The sequence below is a fragment of the Myotis yumanensis genome, unplaced genomic scaffold (assembly GCF_028538775.1).
Source record: "Myotis yumanensis isolate MYYU_CA2020_CCGP unplaced genomic scaffold, mMyoYum1.0.hap1 SCAF_3, whole genome shotgun sequence".
In the NCBI taxonomy this organism is placed as follows: domain Eukaryota; kingdom Metazoa; phylum Chordata; class Mammalia; order Chiroptera; family Vespertilionidae; genus Myotis; species Myotis yumanensis.
This window is the reverse complement of record NW_027223754.1, coordinates 108,577,624-108,586,517: the sequence shown is the minus strand read 5'-3', so window position 1 is coordinate 108,586,517 and position 8,894 is coordinate 108,577,624. Positions and strand designations below refer to the sequence as shown.

General features: G+C 40.5%; 1 non-coding gene across 1 annotated transcript; it reads left to right on the top strand.

Annotated features, from left to right (window-relative positions):
• The first annotated feature begins 613 nt into the window (after positions 1-613).
• On the top strand, positions 614-730 carry LOC139007869 (small nucleolar RNA SNORA8). Its single transcript, XR_011471008.1, has one exon. It is a non-coding gene; the product is annotated as a small nucleolar RNA SNORA8 (small nucleolar RNA).
• The last annotated feature ends 8,164 nt before the right edge of the window (positions 731-8,894 follow it).

Here is an 8,894-nt window from a genome sequence, read left to right as displayed (position 1 = left end):
ACATGTGGTCTATCCTAGAAAATGTTCCATGTGCACTTGAAAAGAATATGTGTTCTGCTCCTTTGAGGTGAAATGTTCTAAAGGTATTCATTAAATCCATCTGATCTAGTGTGTTAAGTCCATTGTCTCATTGTTGATTTTCTGTCAGAAGATCTATACATGTTAATGGGATGTTAAAATCTGCTACTTTGACTGTATTACTGTTGATCTCTCCCTTTGTCCATCAAGATTTGCTTCATATATTTAGGTGTTTATTCCTATGTTGGCTGCGTAAGTGTTTATAAGGGTTATAATTGCAAAAGTGTTTAAGTAAGAGAATTTCTCATAAGTCTGAGATTGCTTACTACATTATTATGTTAATCTGCAAGGCAGTAAAATGTGGTAGCTAAATAGCAAACTTAGGGTAGCCTGATTCCAATTCTATTACTTTTGTATAAAAAAATTATTTGATGTCTGATAATTACACTTTTGAAATTCCAAAGAGCTGGTGGACCCCAGGTTGGGAGCAGCTAGTAGAAAACTCTCGATTTACATATCAAAGGAATAGTAATGAGAAAACAAAAAGTAACTGAAATGGAACAAAATTAATGGCTTGCCAAAAGTTATATCACAAGGTACCTACAGAGTCAGAAATAGAAAATTAAGACAGTGCCATATAAATTCAGTATCTGGTGTCATTGGTTTTCTTGGGTTTATGCATGTTAAACCTGGTATATTTATTGAGACATTATAAAAAAAAGAATAGAAAATTCAGGTTTTCTAGTCTCAGTTGAATACTCTTTCCACAACAACATACTACTTCTCAGATTTAAATGATGATTAATTATTTTATTTTATTTTCATTTTATTTTTTTTATTCTTTTAAAAAAATATTATAATAAGTATTACAAAGGGTATTACATATGTGTCCTTCCCCCACCCCCCGCCCTTGACAATCCCCTGCCCTCCCTTACCCCCCAGTGTCTTATGTCCATTAGTTATGCTTATATGCATGCATACAAGTCCTTCAGTTGATCTTTTACTCCCCTCCCTTCTGCCCCCCAACCCTCTTTGGCCTTCCCACTGCAGTTTGACAATCAGTTTGAGGCAGCTCTGCCTCTGTATCTATTATTGTTCAAAAGTTTGTAATGGTCTTTATTATCCATGAATGAGTGAGATCATGTGGTATTTTTCCTTCATTGACTGGCTTATTTCACTTAGCATAATGCTCTCCAGTTCCATCCATGCTGTTGCAAATGGTAAGAGTTCCTTCTTTTTTACAGCAGCATAGTATTCCATCGTGTAGATGTACCACAGTTTTCTAATCCATTCATCTACTGATGGGCACTTAGGCTGTTTCCAGATCTTAGCTATGGTGAATTGTGATGCTATGAACATAGGGGTGCACATATCCTTTCTGATTGGTGTTTCTGGTTTCTTGGGATATATTCCTAGAAGTGGGATCACAGGGTCAAATGGGAGTTCCATTTCCAGCTTTTTGAGGAAACTCCATACTGTCTTCCATAGTGGCTGCACCAGTCTGCATTCCCACCAGCAGTGCAGGAGGGTTCCTTTTTCTCCACATCCTCTCCAGCACTTGTCGTTTGTTGATTTGTTGATGATAGCCATTCTGACAGGTGTGAGATGGTACCTCATTGTTGTTTTGATTTGCATCTCTCGGATGATTAGTGACTTTGAGCATGTTTTCATATGTCTCTTGGCTTTCTGAATGTCCTCTTTTGAAAGGTGTCTATTTAGATCCTTTGCCCATTTTTTGATTGGATTGTTTATCTTCTTTTTGTTAAGTTGTATGAGTTCCCTATAAATTTTGGAGATTAGGCCCTTATCAGATATGACGTTGGCAAATATGTTTTCCCACGCAGTGGGTTTTCTTGTTGTTTTGTTGATGGTTTCTTTTGCTGTGCAGAAGCTTTTTATTTTGATGTAGTCCCATTTGTTCATTTTCTCTTTAGTTTCAACTGCCCTAGGAGCTGTATCAGTGAAGAAATTGCTTTGGCATATGTCTGAGATTTTGTTGCCTTTGGATTCTTCTAGAATTTTTATGGTTTCCTGTCGTACATTTAAGTCCTTTATCCATTTTGAGTTTATTTTTGTGTATGGTGTAAGTTTGTGGTCTAGTTTCATTTTCTTGCATATGTCTGTCCAATTTTCCCAACACCATTTATTGAAGAGACTATCTTGGTTCCATTGTATGTTCTTGCCTCCTTTGTCAAATATTAATTGACCATATTGGGTTGGGCTAATTTCTGGACTCTCTATTCTATTCCATTGATCTATATGTCTGTTCTTGTGCCAGTACCAGGCAGTTTTGAGAACAGTGGCTTTGTAATACAGCTTGATATCTGGCATTGAGATCCCACCTACTTTATTCTTTCTCAGGATCGCTGCAGCTATTCGGGGTCTTTTTTTATTCCAGATGAATTTTTGGAGAGTTCGTTCTAGATCTTTGAAGTAGGCCATTGGTATTTTAATGGGAAGTGCGTTGAATTTATAGATTGCTTTGAGTAGTATGGACATTTTAATGATGTTGATTCTACCAATCCAAGAACATGGTATAAGTATTATAATCTTAATATTTGGATGCAGCAGTCAGAATAGAGAAGCTGTATGGACAGTCAATAAACTGGAAAAGAATTTTGCCTGCTATGCTTAAGTCCTTCTAAATCAATTAGGAGGCATTTCTAGTTTTATTTGAAGATGGATATCCCCACAATAATAACTGCCCAACAAAGGAACAGGGTTCCTCAGGAGGCCTTAAATTTCCCATTCAGGAAGTGTTCAAGAAATTTATAGTTGAGGCTATTTCAAAAGGCATTTTTGCTTTTGGAGGGAAGTTGGCCTGAATGACCCCTAAGACTGAATGAGCTCTTGATACTCCCCGCAGGACTAGGAATTAGATTGTATCAGTCACTGCATTGTTAGAGACTGGTTGTTGCCCCCTGGATCTGAGGGGACAACGGTAATTACTGTTGTTATTACTCTCAGAGTCTAAAGTTGAAAGAATCACAGGAGGTAAATAACCTTACTGCCTTTCATCTTTCTTCATGATTCTTATGTTCTAACCTTTTAATATTTTCAGTTCATGAGTGTGGAGAGGAAGAATGGAAACATGTCTTAATGGATGTTTTGTTTTATTTGAATTTCTAAGTCAGACTCAAAGAGAAGCTTTATTTTTTCTTATTATTTATTTAAATCCTCACCCAAAGACATTTATTGATTTTAGAGAGAGGGGGAGGGGGAGAGAGAGAGAGAGAGGAAGAGAGAGAGAGAGAGACATCGATGTGAGAGAGAAACAGCAAACGGTTGTCTCCTGTATGCGCCCTAACCTGGATCAAACCTGCAACTTAGGTATGTGCCCTGACCAGGAATCAGACCTGTGCCTTTTGGTGAATGGGATGATGTTCCAACCCACTGAACCACATTGGCCAGGGTGAGAAGCTTTATTTTCTTTTATTTTTTTATTTTTTTATTTTTCGCTTAAAGTATTACAAAGGGTATTACATAAGTGTCCTTTTTTTTCCCCCCGCCCTTGACAAACCCCTACCCTCCCTTACCCCCCAGTGTCTTATGTCCATTAGTTATGCTTATATGAATGCATACAAGTCCTTCGGTTGATCTCTTACTCCCCTCCCTCCTGCCCCCCAACTCTCTCTGGCCTTCCCACTGCAGTTTGACAGTCAGTTTGAGGCAGCTCTGCCTCTGTATCTATTATTGTTCAAAAGTTTGTAATGGTCTTTATTATCCATGAATGAGTGAGATCATGTGGTATTTTTCCTTCATTGACTGGCTTGTTTCACTTAGCATAATGCTCTCCAGTTCCATCCATGATGTTGCAAGAGAAGCTTTATTTTCAAGTTATATCTTTAAAATATTATTTCAAGCCACCTCTTGGAGTTAAAATGGAAAAAATTATCAAATTTTATTTATGTTACTATAGTTGAAGACTTGGTATCAATACAAAATGCCTTACATACATATTTTTTTTATAGTTGATAGTATTACAGATATCCCCCATTTTCCCCTCTTTTGCTCCCCTCAAACCCTCTGCCCCTCCCCAGGCCTTCACCACTATTGTCTGTATCTGTGGGCAATCCATTTAAGTATATAAGTTCTTTGATTAATCTCTTCCTGTCCCCCCATCACTCTCCCCTCTGAGATCTGTCAGTCTGTTCCACCCACCCATGCCTCTGGACCCATTTTGTTCATCAGATTATTTTGTTTATTAGATTCCACATATAAGTAAGATCATGTGATATTTGTCTTTCTCTGACTGGCTTATTTCACTTAGCACAGTAAGCTCCAGGTCCATCCATGCTGTTGCAAAGGGTAAGATTTCTTTCTTTTTTACAGCTGAGTAGTATTCCATTGTGGAAATGCACCACAACTCATATACACTCATCTATTGATGGGCACTTGGGATGTTTCCAGATTTTAGCTATTGTAAATAATGCTGCTATGAACATAGGGGTGTATGTATTCTTTTGGATTGGTGTTTTGGGATTCTAGAAGTAGGATCAATGGGTCACTGGCAATTCCATTTTTAATTTTTTGAGGAAACACCATACTGTTTTCCATAGTGGCTGTACCAGTCTGCATTCCCGCCAGCAGTGTACTAGGATTCCCTTTTCTTCACATCCTTGCCAGCACTGCTGTCAGATGATACTTCATGGTAGTTTTAATTTGCATCTCTCTGATAATTATTGATGTTGAGAATTTTTTAAAATTTCTATTGGATATGTGTATATTCTCTTTGGAGAACTGTCTGTTTAGATCCTTTGCCCATTTTTAAATTGGGTTGTCTTCCTTTTGTTGAGTTGTATGAGTATTTTTATATTTTGAAGATTAACCCCTTATCAGATGTATCATTGGCACATATGTTCTCCCGTATAGTGGGTTGCCTTTTCATTTTGATGGTGGTTTCTTTTGCTGTGCAAAAGCTTTTGATTTTGATGTAGTCCCATTTGTTTACTTTTTCCTTTGTATCTCTTGCCCTAGGAGATGTATTGGCAAAAATTCTGCTATATGAGATGACTGAGATTTTACTGCCTGTTTTCTTCTAGGATTTTTATGGTTTCATGGCTTACATATAAGTTTTTTTTAATCCATTTTGAGTTTATTCTAGTGTATGGTACAAATTGGTGGACTAGTTTCATCTTTTTCCATGTGTCTGTCCAGTTTTCCCAACATTTGTTGAAGAGACTGTCTTTACTTCATTGTATGTTCTTGCCTCCTTTGTCAAATATTAAATAACTGCATGGGTCCGTTTCTGGGGTCTCTGTTCTGTTCCATTGATCTGTATGCCTGTTCTTGTGCCAGTAGCAGGCAGTTTTAATTACAATGGCTTTGTGGTATAGTTTGATATCTGGTATTGTGATCCCTTCAACTTTGTTCTTCTTTCTCAAGATTGCTGCAGCTATCAGGGTCTTTTTTGGTATTGTATGAGTTTTTGGAGTGTTTATTCTAGGTCTGTGAAGTATGCCATTGGTATCTTAATAGGGATTGCATTGAACCTAGATTGCTTTGGGTAGTATGGGCATTTCAATGATGTTAATTCTTCTAATTCATGAACATGATATACACTTTCATTTGTTTGTATTTTCCTGTATTTCTTTTTCAGTGTCCTATAGTTTTCCAAGTACAGGTCTTTTACCTCTTGGTTAAGTTTATTCTTAGGTATCTTATTTTTTATTTTTTGCAATGGTAAATAGGATTGTTTTTTTAGCTTCTCTTTCTGAGAGTTCATTATCTATACTAATAAAAGGGTAATATGCTAATTCGACAGGGAAACCTTCTTGGAGACCTTCTGGATGTCCTTCCGGACAAAGCCATGGTGGCGGGCCGAGGCAGAGGTGGTTAGGGGCGATCAGGCCGGCAGGGGAGGGCAGTTGGGGGCAAGCAGGCCAGCAGGGGGGGCAGTTGGCATGAGCAGGCAGGTGCGGGGGGGGGGCAGTTGTGGGTGAGCAGGCCTGCGGGGGGGGGGGCAATTGGGGGCAAGCAGGCTGGTGGGGGCAGTTGGGGGTGAGCAGGCCAGTGGGGGAGACAGTTGAGGGTGAGCAGGCCTGCCGGGGGGGGGGGCAGTTGGGGACGAGCAGGCTGGGGGGGGCAGTTGGGGGTGAGAAAGGGGGTAGGGGGGCCAAGAAAGCTTTCTTTCTTTTTTTTGGTTAATCCTTGCCCGAGAATATTTTTCCATTGATTTTTAGGAAGCGTGGAAGAGAGAGGGAAAGACAGGGGAGCCTGCAACCAAGGTACATTCCCTTGACCAGAATCGAATCTAGGACCCTTGGGTCTGCAGGCCAATGCTCTATCCACTGAGCCAAACTGGCTAGGGCAAAAAAGAGCTTTTAAATCTTTCCACCTCTTGAATTTTTTGGAATAGATTTTGGAGGATAGGTGTTAGTTCTTCTTCTTCTTCTTTTTTTAAAAAAATAAATCTTTATTGTTCAGATTATTACAGATGTTCCTCTTTTTTCCCCCTATAGCTCCCCTCCACCTGGTTCCCACCCCACCCCATGTCCTTACCCCTCGCCACTGTCCTCATCCATAGGTGTAAGGTTTTTGTCCAATCTCTTCCCGCACCCCCCCACACCCCCTTCCCCCCAAGAATGGTCAGTCCACTCCCTTTCTATGCCCCTGCTTCTATTACATTCACCAGTTTATTCTGACTTAATTTTTATATTCACTTGTTGATATTTATTTGTTGTCACTTTGTTATTCGTAATTTTTATCTTTACCTTTTCTTCTTCTTCCTCTTCTTAAAGAATATCCTTCAGCATTTCATATAATCCTGGTTTGGTGGTGATGAACTCCTTTAGCTTTTTCTTGTCTGTGAAGCTCTTTATCTGACCTTCAGTTCTACATAGCTTTGCTGGGTAGAGTAATCTTGGTTGTAGGTTCTTGCTATTCATCACTTTGAATATTTCTTGCCACTCCCTTCTGGCCTGCATGGTTTCTGTTGAGAAATCAGCTGAAATCAGTCGTATGGGTACTCCCTTGTAGGTAACTAACTGTTTTTCTCTTGCTGCTTTTAAGATTCTCTCTTTGTCTTTAGCCCTTGGCATTTTAATTATAATGTGTCTTGGTGTGGTTCTCTTTGGATTCCTCTTATTTGGGGTTCTCTTCACTTCCTAGACTTGTAAGTCTATTTCTTTCATCAGGTAGGGGAAGTTTTCTGTCATGATTTCTTCTAATAGGCTTTCAGTATCTTGCTCTCTCCCTTCTTCTGGCACCCCCATAATTCGGATGTTGGTACGTTTGAAGTTGTCCCAGAGGCTCCTTACACTACCTTCATATTTTTGGATTCTTTTTTCTTTTTGCTCTTCAGGATAGGTGTTTTTTGCTTCTTCATATTTCAAATCTTTGACTTGATTCTTGGGATCTCTAGTCTGCTGTTGGATCTCTGTATATTATTCTTCATTTCATTCAGTGTATGTTTAATTTCTGACTGGTCCTTTTCCACTTTTTTGGTATTCTCATTAAGATCCTTGAAGGTCTTTCCAGGACCAGTTTGACTCAGTGGATAGAGCGCCGGGCTGTGGACTCAAGGGTCCCAGGTTCGATTCTGGTCAAGGGCATGTACCTTGGTTGTGGGCACATCCCCAGTGCGGGGCGTGCAGGAGGTGGCTGATCGGTGTTTCTCTCTCATCGATGTTTCTAACTCTCTATCCCGCTCCTTTCCTCTCTGTAGAAAATCAATTAAAAAAAAAATCCTTGAAGGTTTCACTAAGTTCCTTGGAGGTTCGTAGAAGATTCTTGAGTAACCTTATAACTGTGGTTTTGAACTCTATGTCCAATAATTTGCTTTCCTCCATTTCTTTCATTTGTGAAATGTTTCTTTGTCTCTGCATTTTGGCTGACTGCGAGGACCCACTGTGTCTATAGTGGAAGAACTGCTGTGCTGGAGACACCCTTATGGGGCAGGACTTGCTTCAGTGGGGCTTTGGTGCTCACTGAGTCTGCCTCTTGAGTGTGTCCCTTATGGATGTGAGGAGTTGAAATCTGGTATCTGACCACTGGGTACCCTGGCTCCTGGATCTCCAAGTCAACCACTGTGTGAGTCCACCAGCAGGAGCTACAGCGATATCAGCAGATTTCTCCTCTTTGTTTGGGGTTTGGAAGTTTTGGAGCTCTCTGACCCAGCTGCAGTTTGTTAGGTTAGGCTGCAAAAGCGCAGGTGATTCCTTTGAGCCGCTGCACACAGCTTGGTGGGGATGTAAATTGAGTGGGGCGGTGTCTCAGAGAATCACCAGGGCAGAGCAAACAGCAATGGCTGTCGTCAGCTGTCTCCGCGACTCCTCGGAGTCCGCGTCTCGGAGTCTCTGTGTCCCCAAGTCCCCGAGTCCTGCACCCCCACAGTAATAATGATCCCTGTGAGCAGCTCTGCGAGAAAGCTACCCTCGCTTTCTGACCCGCTGTAAGACAGTCTAGTTTCTCCCCGTAGGAGTCTGGGTCCCCAGAGTCTCGCCGTAAACGGGTTCAGTGCATTCGAGAGCTTGTATCCCCTTCTGATTGAAAAAAACTGTGCACCCAGGTGCTGCCTGCCTCATGCGCGTGCCTCCGTACCTCTGCTCTTGGTGCTCTGTACCTCCTACCCAGTCTCAATGTGCTTTTTTCTTTCCTTCTAGTTGTAGAACTTCCTCTTGGCCAGCTTTCCCGTGGTTCTGGATGATAGCTGTTTTGTCTTTTAGTTGTAGTTTTAATGTGGTTGTGGGGGGCAGCATGTACAGGTTTATACCTAATGCCACCATCTTGGTTCTCTCCTAGTTCTTCTTTTTGAATATTTGCTAAAATTGTCCTGTAAGTACATTCAGTCCAGTACTATTGTTTGCTGAAAGTTTTTAAATTACTGCTTCAATTTTTTTAAACAAATGAGGCAATTTATTAACCTAGCATTTGTT